The sequence below is a fragment of the Dipodomys ordii genome, unplaced genomic scaffold, assembly GCF_000151885.1.
Source record: "Dipodomys ordii isolate 6190 unplaced genomic scaffold, Dord_2.0 Scaffold81, whole genome shotgun sequence".
Lineage (NCBI taxonomy): Eukaryota > Metazoa > Chordata > Mammalia > Rodentia > Heteromyidae > Dipodomys > Dipodomys ordii.
The window spans coordinates 1,360,825-1,375,506 of NW_012267297.1; positions in this window are offsets into that span (position 1 = coordinate 1,360,825).

A 14,682-nucleotide genomic window follows, 5' to 3' on the forward strand; every position below is an offset into this window, starting at 1 on the left:
GGGAGGGGGTCAGATGGGGAGGGGGACAGAGAAGAGCAGAGCCGGACCCCAGGAATAATTCAAAATCCATTTCCATCCACCATTCTGGACCCCACCATGTCTGCCCACCCTTCCCGGTCAGCTCTTCGCCATCGCTGCCGTTCAGCGGACAAGGCGATGGGGGCAGAGCCTGCCAGTGCCACGCGGGCAGGCGGACCTCCACCAAGAAGCCGCACATGCTCCCGGGGTCCGGCCCGCACATCCAGGCCAGGGCAGAGCAGCTGTGGCTTTCTCCCTCCTCCCATCGCCAAAGGGTGCCAAGGCCAGCTGCGTGGTCAGAAGGGGCAGGGCAGAGCAGGGACAGGACAGGACCAGGCAGGGCAGGGTGGGGCCCCGCTCTTATTACCTGGGACACCTGTTTGTGGCACAGCGCCTTCCAAACCCCCCGGCCCGGGCTGGGCAGGTGGCTCAGTGGTAGAGCGGTTGCCTCGCATGCATGAGGCCCTGGGTTCAATTCCTCAGCACCACATACACAGAAAAATCCAGAAGTGTCGCTGTGGCTCAAGTGGTAGAGTGGTTAGCCTTGAACTGAAGAGCTGAGGGACAGCGCCCAGGCCCAGAGTTCAAGCCCCACGATCGACCAAAAGAAAAAACAGCCTCCACCTCTGCCCTCTGGCCCACCGCCCCTCAGATCTGAACATCGAGGTCCCAAGCCAGCCCAGGGCGAGCAACCAGAGCCCATAAGACTCTTCTGACAAAGCCAGAAGTGGAGCTGTGGCTTAAGAGGTAGAGCACCAGCCTTGACTAAAAAAAGCCAAGTAAGCGCCTAGGGCCCTGAGTTCAAGCCCCAGTACTGGCACACAGAGGGGAAAGGGGGGAAGGGAGAAGAGGAGAAGGAAGGAGGGAGGAAAGGAAGATTTTGAAAGTCTGCACAAAAGTGTATTTTTCTGGGATAAAGACTCAATGTTGTTGTTTGTTTGTTTGTTTTCAAATCTGTTAACCAAGTGTAGATGTGTCTCAGAACTCAGGGTGGAAGTGAGGGATGACCAGGGTGTCCGGGCGGAAGTGAGAAGCCACACACACACACACACACACACACACACACACACACACACACACACACATGTCCCCTGCAGCCTGCTGATCTGGCCCTCCCTACAGAGTCACAGGCACAACAGGACTTGCTCTTTAGAAAGCCATTTGTTGTTGTTCTTGTTGTACAGGTCCTGGGGCTTGAACTCAGGGCCTGGATGCTATCCCTGAGCTCTTTCACTCAAGGCTAGCACACTACCACTTGAGTCACAGTGCCACTTCCGGTTTTCTGAGTAGTTTATTGGAGATAAGAGTCTCATGGACTTTCCTTCCCGGACTAGCCTTAAACCCTGATCCTCAGATCTCAGCCTCCTGAGTAGCTGGAATGACAGGCATGAGTGACTGACAGCCAGCTTAGAAAAGTAATGCAAGGGCTACCATGTCCTAGTGTCTCCAAGGTATGGGGAACTATCTGCTTCAATATTTTTCCAATATTTGTGTTTGTAACTTGGTGATTCCCAGATACCATCTCTTCCTAAACAGATGATAGATAAACCGGCCCTCAGCTGTTGTTTGAAACCTGGGTGATATTTGCACCAGGCAAGCATTAGGCCTGTAGTGTGTCTGCTGATGTGTTAAAGGCATTCTGGAATCCCTCATTGAGCCCAAAGCTGTTTATTATATTCCTTGCAATTCATGTGTTAAAAATCCTACTGTGAAATAAGCTCTGTGTTCTCAAACTCACGCTCCAATACAAATTATGCACTCATAACATGTGATATTGTGTGAGCCACCAGTCCCTAATTTATAGTGCATGGTGTGCATGTGTGTGCATGTACACACATGGACCTGTACCAGTCCTAAGGGCTTGAACTCAAGGCCTGGATGCTGTTCCTAAGCTTTTTTTTACTCCCAACTGGAGCTCTACCATTTGAACCAGAGCTCTACTTCTGGCTTTTTGGTGGTTCACTGGAGATAAGAGTCTCATGGGCTTTCCTGTCCAGGCTGGCTTTGAACCTATGATCCTCAGATCTCAGCCTTCTGAGTTGCTGGGATGACAGGCGTGAGCCCCCGGGTCCAGCTCCCCACTTGTGTCTCTGAGGAATTAAAGACAGTTCACCCCTTATTGTTACGGAGACCACCCTAGCACTTTACCTTTCTTTAGTTGCTGATATAAAATTCTTTTTTCTTAGTTTCCCAATCATCTTTTCTAAATATGAAAGAAAACAACAATTTTTAATCCTGTCTTATACAATTGTTGGATAGAAAAACCAAAGGAGTTTTCCTGTGGGAGAAGATGGTCATGTCACATTTCCTTAGCTCGCTGGGTGACCTCTAAGCCTTCTCCTTCCCGCTCCCAAGCTGCTTCTCCTAAGCCAGCCCAAGACGCAGGCCGGGCAGGACGAGCCCAGGGCCTGAGATCCAGACGGCTTGCAACTTGAGTCTCAGCTCCTTCTCCTTCCTGGCTGTGCTATCCGGGGCACACAGGGGACAATTTGGCACCTTGGTTTCCTCATCTGTAAAATGTAGGTAAGAATTCGATGTCCAGAATCCTTGCCTGGTGTATTATTTGTGTGTGTGTGTGTGTGTGTGTGTGTGTGTGTGTGTGTATGCCAGTCCTAGGACTTGAACTCAGGGCCTGGATGCTGTCCCTGGGCTTCTTTCACTCAAGGCTAGTAGTGCTCTACCACTTTGAGCCACAGCTCCACTTTTGGTTTTCTGGTGGTTCATTGGAGATCAGAGTCTCATGGACTTTCCTGCCCAGGCTTGCTTTGAACCGTGATCCTCAGATCTCAGCTTCCTCCTGAGTAGCTGGGATGACAGGCGTGAGCCACCAGTGCCTGGCTTGGCCTTTATTTTATTCTATTTTTTCCTTCTCTTGCCTGGTATGTTTTGATGATGAGACTCTAAGAGAAGTCAGCACTGGTCTAATCCTGGGACCTACCCTCTGATACGGAAAGGACCCCAGACAGCTGGCACGGGACTAGGCAAGCTGGCTTCCGCCATCCCAGGTGGCTCTGGGCCCCACACTGCTGCGAGGCTGCCCGCTGGGGTGGTGACAGCAAGCGCCATCGAGGATCAGAGAGAAATGACTGCCTGCGTCTCACAGCCACTCCAGCAGCCAGTGTCACAGACACCCCCACTTGATAGCTAAGAAATCCTGGATCACAGAGAAGCAAAGCCCTTTTCCCAGCGGACTCGTAAGGGCCAGAGCATGAACCCTGAGAGCCCGGCTCCCGAGTCTCCTCCATCTGCCAGCATGGGATGACAGAGGGGACAGAGGCCAGGAGAACAGTGAAGAACTCCAGTGCCAGTTGAGATGGCACCCGTGCTCACACCTGCCCGGCTGCTCAGGAGGCTGAGATCTAGAGGATCACGGTTCAAATCCAGCCCAGGCAGGAAAGTCCGTGAGACTCTTATCTCCAATGAACCACCAGGCAACCAGAATGGAGCTGTGGTTCAAAGTAGAAGAGCACTAGCCTGAAGTTTGCTCAGGGACAGCACCCAGGCCTTGAGTTCAAGCCCCATGACCAACAAAAAAGAAACCATTCTAATGGCGATAACTGGAATGAAGTACAAGTTCTGAAAATACAACCCACTTCTCCCTCTGCACTGCTGAAGGACCACCGCTTCTAAGCCTGTCCTGGGTTCAGCAAATGACCACACGCCAACCCACAGTCCCAGACACCCCTCAAGTTCAGCCACGCACCCTCTCCCATTCCCCCACTCTCTCATTATGCAGGACAGGGAACACATGTATTCCTTCCAATCTCCCACTGTGAGTCACCCTAAACACTGACCATACACCTGAAGAGCAAAGGGCTTCAGAGCGTGGAGCCCCGCCGGGCGCCACACACCTGTGATCCCAGCTACTCAGGAGGCTGAGATCTGAGGATCGAGGTTCAAAGCCAGCCCGGGCAGGAAAGTCCGTGAGACTCTGATCTCCAATGAACCACCAGAAAACAAACTGGAAGTGGTGCTGTGGCTCAAAGTGGTAGAGCGCCAGCCTTGAGTGAAAGAGCTCAGGGACAACACCCGGGCCTTGAGTTCAAGCCCCAGGACCAGCAAAAGACAAGAAGCAGATGACACACCACAGAGCCTCATCTACCACCCTCCCCCCCCCCCGGGCTACCACAGGGCTCCCTGCCTCCCCCTCCTTGCCTCGGGTTAATGCAAAGCTGTTGAAAAGCATGCAGACGGTCATTCTAAGGACCTGGGCACTACGTGATGTCCTATTCTCTCAATAGGAGAATAAGAGCAGAACTATTATATGCTTAGCTTATCTCAAGCCATCTTCTGAGACGATGGTGGGCATGATAGATATCTGAAACAAAACCAAAGCCTTTGTGTGTGCACGCATGCGTGTGTGCACGGGAGCGCATGCGTGCACCTGTTACTCAGAGCTCTGCACTTGCTGGACAGCAAACTCCTTCGTGACCCTGCTAGCTGTGCTTATTTGTTGAGATGAGGTCTCACGTTTTCCTCCATGACACCCAAGTGGCAATCTTTCTGGGTACACTGGCTGGAATGGCAGGCATGAACGACCAGGCCCAGCTTTTTTCCATTGAGATGAAGTCTCCTTAACTTTTTTATTTTTTTGGGGGGAGGGGTCAGTCGTGTGCCTTGAACTCAGGGCCTGGGCGCTGTCCCTTAGCTCTTTGCTAGAGGCCTAGTGCTATCCCACTTGAGCCCAGCTCCATTTCTGATTTTCTGGTGGTTCATTGGAAGTAAGAGTCTCGTGGACTTTTATGCCTGGGCTGGCTTTGAACCTCAATCCTCAAATTTCAGAGAAACTGGGGTTCCAGGCAGGAGCGATCGGCACCTGGCTTCTCCTGAATTTTTTACCCTAGCTGATCTAGAACCTCCATCCTCCCAATCTCTGCCTCAGGAGTAGCTAGAATGATAGGAGAAAGCAACCACACCTGGCTTCACATCCTTTCTGGAAAGTTCCTTTGAAGGCAACAATGATTTAAAAACCCATCACTGAAGCAGCACTCCGGCCGGCCATTCTTGAGTGGGGAGAATCATGGTCAGTCTGAGTTCACAGACAGAATGCAGGCAGAGACAGGCGCAGGAGAGTAGACGGTCTCCCAGATGCACAGGGGGGCGCTGGGGACATATGTACTACAGGAAAGGGGAAGGTGGAGAGGACAGCGGCCAGAACTCAGCCTGGTGGGAAACGGGATCACCACGCCCATGGCAAGTGCCAGGCCTTTCCCGCCCTCTTGTCCTCCACAAAGTACATCAAGACCAGGAAATGGGCTATTTTGCAGGAATTCTAGTCATTCATTCGAACCAAATCAGCCTTGTGTGATGTGGGAAGAGAGAAGGCTCTAGAAGGGCACTTTGGGGGACGTCCCAAAGCCAGTGTGGCTAAGGAGTTCCTTCGCTTACAATGTGAACCCGTGCCTTCCACCCCCAGCGGGCCACGCACCAGGAGCTCAACTCCCAGGAGACCTACTCGGAAACCTGGGTGGTATCCGTGCCACCCCGAGTTCTGCAGCCCCGCCCCTGTGCCTCTGAAGGGCAGCGAGAATCACACAAGGCCAGCCTCCTGAGGCCTCCACGTGTGAACCTGACACAGAACGCCACGGGCCAGCCACGAGCCTCCAAGGACATCTATCCCATCAGCACCGTAGCTGCCGGAAGTCGCCACCAGCAGAGACCAGTCACAAGTCCCAGCGGGAGACTGTCCTAGTCAGATTCACACCAAAGGCCTGTAGCGCCTTCACCCCACCCTTTATTTTTTTATTTTTTCAAAACCACTAATGATCTCAAGCTCCCTCATTCTAGAAACCTACTTGTGTCTTTCCTTAACTGCTCTCATCTCGCTTTCTGTAAATAAATGTAGATTCACCGGCAAAACAGACTCCAGGAGAAGGTTCTTGAAAGGATCGGGTGTGTTTCAGAAGTAACCTTCTGGAGGTTTTTCTTCTTGAAACCAAAGCACCTTTGTAAAGCACCTTTGTAAATAGGCACAGAATAAATTTTAAAAGGAAACAGCTGGGCGCCGATGGCTCATGCCTGTGATCCTAGCTACTCAGAAGGCTGAGGTCTGAGGATCATCGTTCAAAGCCAGCCTGAGCAAGAAAGTCCCTGTGAGACTCTTATTTCCAATGAACCACTCGAAAACCAGAAGTGGTGCTGTGGCTCAACTGGTAGAGTGCTAGCCTTGAGCACAAGGAGGCTCAGGGACAGCGCCCAGGCCCTGAGTTCAAGCCCCATGACCAACTAAATAAATAAGAGGCTGGGAAGATTAAGGAAGTAAGATTGTGTTTGTTCCAAAAAATGGAAGGACAGAGAGAGGAACTGGGATGACGAAGGGGTGAAAAACCCTCATAAGACCTGACCCCAGAACCACTTAGGAAAAATGCTAGGAACATAGATGAGGACAGGAGTTCGAGGACAGACATGCTCAGAGTTTATTTCCAGCTGAGGAGAACAATCAAGAATTGCAGCGGACAGCCCCTCTGGGATGCAACTGGAGGAGAGAAGAGCTTTGAAGTGGAGTTGGAGAAATTTGGGGAAACAGCATCCCCACAGAAGGATGAAGCTAGATGAAGACCGAATGACCAACACAGGTGCAGTGGGTTCAGCCCTCCTCCTACATGACTACAGCTAGACCGGCAAGGCCTTCCCTCCCTTCAAGTCTAGTCTCGGTCTCACTCCAGCAGATTCTGCCCTATGATAGGGCACCTGCGGCCCAGAGCCCTGGGTTAGACCAAAGTGGAATTGTTCTCAAGTCATTTCCAGCAGAGATGGATGCAAATCAAAGCAGACAGGGACCCTTGAGTTTCAGCCACAATTCCTGGAGTTTCTAACAAGGAGAAACACACACACACACACACACACACACACACACACACACACACACACACAACCAAGGCTCCCATTCTGACATTCCAGGGACATACATGGCCTGCCTGGTAGGAACTCCTAGCCATGGTCACTCAGTCCGTCTGTGATCACGGCCCCCGCCTAGGTGGAGCCCACCAGCCCAGGTCTGAAAACACAGATCCATGGGGCGTGGCTTGATTTCCCTGAATATTGTAGAACCTACCACACACATCCGAAAACCCAGATTACACTCACTACCGCTCCTCCCCAGCCCACCTCCACCAACAGGCGTCCAGAAGAAAGACAACAGAAAAGAACTAGGTAAATAAATGAACGCACCGGGCTTTGTTCAGGAACACAGATCCATAAATCTTGATCTTGATTGGCTTTTTTTTGCTTTTTCCTACCTCTGTACATCTGGGTTCCCATTTATTTTAAAACAGAGAAAGGAGGAAGCCAAAAAAGGTGGTTGTGCAAAAAACGACAAAGCCAGCCAGGCTAACCATCAGTGATTAAAGCCACAGTCAGGCCAGCAAAGGTGTCTCTTAATGCTTCCTCCTCCTCCTCCTCCTTGCTCTTCCTCCTCCTCATTCCTCCTCCTCTTTTCTTTTTCTCCTCCTCTTCCTCTCCTTCTCCTCCTCATTCTTCCTCCTTTCCCTCTTTACTTTTCCACCAACCTCTATTTTGACATCTGCATGACCGGATGGGGCCCCAGAAGATGGGAGGAGGGAAGTGCTTTTATCTCCAATGAGCCAGCAGAGAGGTGGGAAGTAGAGCTGTGGCTCTAGTTCAAGGCCAAGGAAGCTCTCGCCTACAACTCTCCCCCACCTCCCTACAACACCCGGAAGTCCAGTGAAGGATTCTGCCCACCATGTCCGCCTCCCACCCCCAGCCAGGCCTCATATCTACAGATCCACCTTGGCCTCTCCTCAGTTCCCCTCCTGCTCTGGCCTCAAAGGCAGAGCCTTGTGCCTCTGCCTCCAGGTGCTGCCCTTCAGAGGCCCCTGAAAATTCATCCCCAACAGTTCCAGCCCCAGAGTACCGCATCTGGCCTTCAGGCTGAAGGCCGGGTATGAGAGCTTGCACCTATAATCCCAGCTATGCCAAAGGTATACATGGGAAGATCACCGTCTGAGGTCCCCTCCCTGAATAAAAGCAGCTAAAGCGAAAAGGGCTGGGTGCCCAGATAGAGGGGGGGGAGCGCCCACCCAGTGAGAAAGAAAGAGAGAGAGAGCGAATGAGAGAGCAAGTGAGCGCATCTTCAGCCGAGCCTCTGTTCGTTTTTTGTGAATTGTCTTTCTGAATGCAAACCACAGCGTGGAGATTCGAAGGTGAAAAATCAATTTGGGGGCGGCGTCTGTCCAAACCACAACCCCAGGGGCTGGGTGATGCGGTGCGTGGGGTCTCCCCCCGCCCCTTCCCCTGCCCACAGTGAGGAGGGAAGTGCTACAGGATCGGGCCACGCCCAGGGGCTGTCCTGGGTACCCCCCCTTCTGCCCAATCCCTCCCACACCCCTCACCCGGCCTGCTCTGCACCCCCAGTGAAAGTGGCCAGTGTGTGCACAGCGCTGCCTTCGCCACTCCAGAAACACACGGGCCCGGGCTGGCCCCTCGCTGCGAGCAGCCGGGCCTGGGCCCCCATCCAGCTCTGTCCTTGGCCGAGAGTCAACCAGCAGCTTCCCTTTCTTCCTCCTGGCCAGCAAGAAAGCCAGTGGCCAGGGAGGAAGCTCGCTTCGTGCGTCCTTTGCTAGCCCCTCAGCTGGACAGCTCCGGTGCGGCTAGATCAGGGAGCCGGCCCCCTTCCCACTGGCCAGAGAATACATGCGCACCCCGCGTTACGTGTCTCCCTGAGTGGGGGTTGCGGAACACAGAGGCCTGGGCTCCCACCAGCTCCTTCTCCCTGTGTCCTTCCTCCTCCCCCTGAAACCACTCTCTCCTCCTTTCCTGCGATTCATCCTTCAGGGGGAAACTGAAATATGGGCTGGGGCCAGTGGCTCAGGCCTGTCACCCCAGCTGCTCAGAAGGCTGAGACAGGAGGATCATGGGTCAAAGCCAGCCTAGATAGAAAAACTCTGTGAGACTCATCTCCAAGGGACCAGCAAAAAGCCAGAAGCGAGGCTGTGGCTCAAATGATAGCGCACTAGCCTTGAGCAAAAAGACAGTATCCAGGTCCTGAGTTCAAGCCCCAGGATCTGCACCAGAAAACAACCAACAACAAAAAAGGAAGGGGGGGCACAGAAATGAGGGGACAGAGGGTGAACAAAGGCAGCCGTGGTCCTCACTGGACACCACGTGGAGAATGAACTCCACCACTCGTGGGTGGGGACGGGAGGGACAATCTGGGGGAGAGAGTGAGGAAGGCGGGACAGGGTCCACAAAGAAATGCACTCACAACCCGACTGATGTCACTGTCACCCCTCTGCATGTCACCTTTATCGTCACAATAAAAAAATTTATTGTAATATGGACTATCCCTCTCTCCCCACACCCTCTTCCCGAGAAATCTCACTCGGCCCTGAGGTGATCTCCAAGCACTCTGTTCCCACAGTGCTAGAAGGCAGAGAACAGAGTCCAGCCCCAGTGGTCACCCCGTGTTTGGCAGATCTGTCTGTAGCAGGTATTTATTGAATAGCTGAATAGAGAAATCACACACACACACACACACACACACACACACACACACTTAGAAAAGACAAGAGCTGGGCACCAGTGGCTCACACCTGCAATCCCAGCCTCTCAGGAGGCTGAGGGTCAACACTCAAAGCCAGCCTAGGCCAGGAAGGTCTGTGAGACCAAAAAGCCAGAGGTGGAGGTGTGACTCAAGAGGCAGAGCCGCCAGCTTTGAGCAAAACCAAAATTAATTAATTAATTAAAAATTTAAAATACTCAGGGGCAGCGCTCAAGCCCCACAACTAGCACCAAAAAAAATCTAAATAAATAAAAGAAGACAATGTGAAAGAGAAGAGACGCCAAGATATCAAATAAGATCAGTTACAAAGGGGAGGGGGGGAACCAAAGAAAAAATAAGAAGGCAAATCACCCGTTAGGAGAAAGACCCAGAGAACACAGAAGATAGAAAGAGAAGCAGAAGGCCAACGAATGAACACAGCATGGAGACGGGAGAACTTCAATCTACAGGCCGACAGCTGATGTGTGCAAGCACAAGGCTGAGGCTCTGGAGATCCCAATATTCGAGTCTATGCCAGACTGCTGTGCCCAGGGGGGTGGATATGGCGGTGGTTTGGCCCTGTGATTCCAGTACAGCAACTCTAGCATGACCTGGGCACTTCTCAGAGCCGCAGAATGCCAGGGCACACCCAGACCAGAACGTGCACTGTGCCTGGGCTGCCCAGAGCCTCTGCACATGGGGCCCCCTGAAATCCACCCACAGCTCCTCCCGGTTTCCTTCCAGTCAGCGGTGCAGGGCACCGGACCTGGGTACTGAGGAGCCCCCAGCCCTGAGGCAAATCAACCTGGAGGCCCTGGGCCTCAGTTTCCCCCATCTCTTAAATGAGAAGCCGGCAGTGGACATCTTTCTAGCAGGTCAGAGCTAGACGTTTCCGGTTTCCTCTAATCCACCAGACCAGACAACCCCCGCCCCCAGCTTCATTAACTCATTCATTCATTCACTCAGTCCACACGTGTGTATTTCATTAGGCGCTACTAGTCACTCAACAACGTTAAGTACAAGTGCTGAATTGAAATCTCTCTCCCTGCCCTGGAGAAGTTCACACACTTCCCCTTCTCCAGCCGGGTGCGTGAAAAGAATTTCGGGGCACCAAGTACACCCGGAATCCTGAGCAGGTACCGGTGGCTTCAAGAAGGCCCGGAGAAAGGCCACAAGGCCACTAACCTGGGAGGAGCATGGACATCCGACCACGAGCACACCCTGCCAGCTCACACCACCACTCTCCCATCCCTGCCCCCCGGGGCTGAGGCCCCCAATGGGTTTTGTGCCACGGCCAGGGCCTGGGCGGGCCCTGAAGCCCACCCCTCTCTGGACTGCCTGCTGCCGGCCCTGCCCCGGCCTTCTGGAAGAGGCCATCAATCCTACCACTAATCTCCTGTCTCTGGAGAATCCCCTGCGGTTGAAAGAGGAGATCCACTCTAATAAAATGTGAACAATTCATTAGACCCATAACTCCCCTTTTGATCTCTATTTATTTACAGAGAGGGCGGGGGAGGGGGGGAGGGACTCCGCGAGATGGAGCGGTACATACGCAGTGGCAGAGAAGGGGAAATGGGAGTCAACTGTGAGGAAGAACTTTCTAGAATTGTCAGGGAAGCTTGGAGGATGAGGCTGAAGAACAAAACAAAACAGAAGAGCCGTGCCTGGCCAAGACCATCCACACCCCACCACCTTGGGTCAACCTCCATCTTTGTAGTTCAAAAGAGGAACTGCGGAGGGAAGGGGCGGGGAGGAGGCGTGGCTCCGTTGATGGAGTGCCAGCCAATAGGGTCAGGGACCAAGTTCAAGTTCAAAACGGAGAAAGGAAAGAGAAGCACACCAGCTTGGAATCACCACGCCCAACCACACACAGCCACGCGGCCAGTTCTCCTCCCTGCCCCGTCCTCTGACAACTGAAGGGACCTCAGCCCACAGAGGCGAGCGCAGATGTCATCGTCAGTCGATTCTTGAACAGCGAAACATCAAATGCCATCATCATCTTCCCTGTCCTCTCCCGCCCCCATCCCCAAATCCAGCAGAGACGAGAAGGATCTGGAAAGATGTCTTATGATGTAAAAAACATGCTGAGAGCCAGATCCACTCAGCCCGCTTCTCCTTGCCGAAGATCACTTTCTCCATCTGCTGATTTCAGCCCGGGTGCTGTTCCCCACCCGGCCTCCCCTGCACCAGGCCCTACCAATGGGGGCCACGAGGCCAAAAGCCAAGAAGACCGGTAAGAATCTGCCGCCATCTTTCTAGAGGCAAGGCCCTACAGTCCCCTCCTCCTCCAGTAGGAGGCGCTCTTCTCAACCAGACTAAAATAAAAGAAGGAGGAGAAAGAAGCCAGGCACCAGCGGCTCACACCTGTCATCCAAGCTACTCCGGGGACTGAGATCTGAGGATCGAGGTTCAAAGTCAGCCCGGGTGGGAAAGTCTGTGAGTCTCTTGTCTCCAATAAATTACTGGGAAAAGGCTGGAGGTAGTGGCGCTGTGGCTCAAGTGGTAAAGCGCTCACCTTGAGCTCAAGCGCTCAGGGACAGCGCCCAGGCCCAGAGTTCAAGCCAAAAAAAGCACCTGGTGTGCAGAGGGGGTGATTTTTCGAGAGGGATTTTTCTCCTCCCTTCCCTCTCCTGCCATTTATCCTCACTTACTCCTCTGCCTGCTGCATCACCCCTAAGAAAAAAATCACCCAGTAGCAGAGGCAGACTCTGCAGACAAGACAGGCTTCCTCGAGCCAGGGCCAATGAATGAGAAGAGGAGGCAGGCCGGAGCCCACGGGCGGCCGTCCCCATGCAGGGACCCCAGCTCGGCACCCCAGAAACACAGCCCCCAGGGGGGCTGGCCTCCTCGCTTCGCAGCACCACCGAGCCTTCCTGGGAAGTCTTGGTTTCCTATTAATTTCTTGTCTTAATTGCATACCACGCGTGCTCCTCCGTTGCTATTAAAGCTGCTCTTGCTCCCACCAGCAACCGCGTCACGCATGCCGGGGGGGGGGGGGGGAGGGGGCAGGAGGAGACAAAAAGCCAACCCGACCGGCAATTCATGCAGCCAGGAGGAGAGGAGAACAAAGGCTCCCCCCTCACCCCAACCCCTTGCCTTGGGGTCCCCCCACCCCGCAACGGCCCACCTGTGGCCACTCCCCCAGAGGCCTTGCCAGTCGGAACCCCCCACCCCCACTCGAGTCCTTCCCCTCCACAGCCTCCTCACGCCCTTTCTCTTCTCTTCCTCTGCACCCACCTTCTGTCACCCCTCCCTCCCCATTACTGGTGGGTCCCGGGGCCCACGCATGACACCCGGAAACCTGGCTTTGTCCCATGGGGTGAGTGGGGACGGAGGGGGGCTGAGACCCCGCCATCGCCCCAACCCACTCCACGCCAAGCCCTGGGAGACCCAAAGGTACTCGCCTGCCAACTCCACCTGCAATCACGGCCCGCCTCACCCCTGCCTCTGAGCTAGTCTGAAGTAAGATGAAGAGTTCTCCCACCCCACCCCCTTCCTGGAGCAAGCAGGTGGGGAAGCCAGCTGAGGGACCTCCAAGGTGAGCCAGCACCTCGGGGATGTGTGGATGCGGTGGGACTCGAACCTCTCACTCTGAGACACCTCGGCCACACACATCTGAAGCAGGAGGAGACGACAGGGCATCTGGCTGACATCCATCCACCCTTTCTGGCCAATTCTTTCTTTTTTTTTAAATAATCATCTACTAGAGGGTGGAGGGACGAGCGCCTTCCGCTGCCCCTCCATCTCAATGGTTCCAAAGCATTGCTGCTTGGCTTTTTTAAGACCAGAGAGGGGAAAATAAGCAACACACATAAAGAAGGGGATGAGCTATCAGGAAAGCATTATTGATGATTCTGCTCTAGATTCCTTCCAGACCTTGATCCCAAGCTCAGGCTGCTGTGTGCCTGTTCCCCGAGTTTGCAGCTGTCTGTTGAGCAAGGCAGGAAGGTGGGCCCGGGAAGAACGGACGCTCCAGCTGCTGCCACCCCCCAGCCGGGTCGTGATCCCATCTTGTTTTTCCCTCAGGAGTTACCTTGGCTTGCCCAAGTGGCTCATAGAAGAATCATTTCACTAAGTCTTTACCATTTCTTCCGCTCTCCCCCCCCCCACACACATGCACATACACATTAAAATGCTGCCTAACCCACATTTTGCCATATTGTGAAAATGGATGAGAGGGGGAGGTGGGGGAAATGGAAGTATCCATGCGATTTTCAGGGCTGGTAAGACACACACACACACACACACACACGTGCGGGGTCAGTACCATCCCTTTGTTCAGCACAAAAGCTCTCTCACGTGCGGACTCCCTTCCCACACGCCCGGCGTTTTGAACTCAGGGAGAGATAGCCATTTGCAACCGCGGAGCTCCAGCAGTTTGCCCCCCCCAAAAAGGGGGGATGGGGGGAGGGGGGAGGAATGTGTGGGTATAAATAGATGTGTAGACACAGGAGAAATTTACAGCTCAGAGAGAGAACACTCGGTGTGGAGGATGATTGAAAAACATAAAGAAATAAAGAAATCTCCCCCCCAAAAAAAAAATCCAAATGAAAAAGCGGATTACAGACACAGTCCCCCCTTGCCGAGCTCAGGATTTTAAGGTCTCCCTCAGCGCCCCCCCAGGAGGGGGGAGCCTGGCAATCCTGCCTCTCCAGCCAGCCCTGGGCCCCTGGGCGACCGGGCCTCCGGGGACGGGAGGCAGCGCGGGCCCAGCGGTCCGCCCTCGGGATGGCCGCAGCGACCCTCGCTGTAATCCTCCCTCCTGATTTTTAATGTAAGGGTGGAGAAGATCATTAGGATGGGGTGGAAAGATGGAGCCAGGAGATGGGGGTGTGGGGGTGGGGTGGAGACATTAGGCACAAGGGGAGAAGTGGGGGGGGATCTAGATAGCTGGAGCTCGGGGTGAAGAAAATGGCATTTAACTAGAAAATCATCATTCACCCAGACACCCACCCACCCTCCCGCCTGCCCCCTCCCAGGACCCCCCCAAAAAAACCTGTTTGATGATGGAGGGGAAAGAGGCCGCCTTCTTTGTAAGAAGTCTTCCCCCCCAAAAAAAGCATTATTTTTCAGATCTTTTTTTGGGGGGGAGAGCAACCCAAAAATAAATGAATAAAGATCCACTTGAAGGGAATGAATGGTAGAGACCCCTTTTGTGTGTGTGT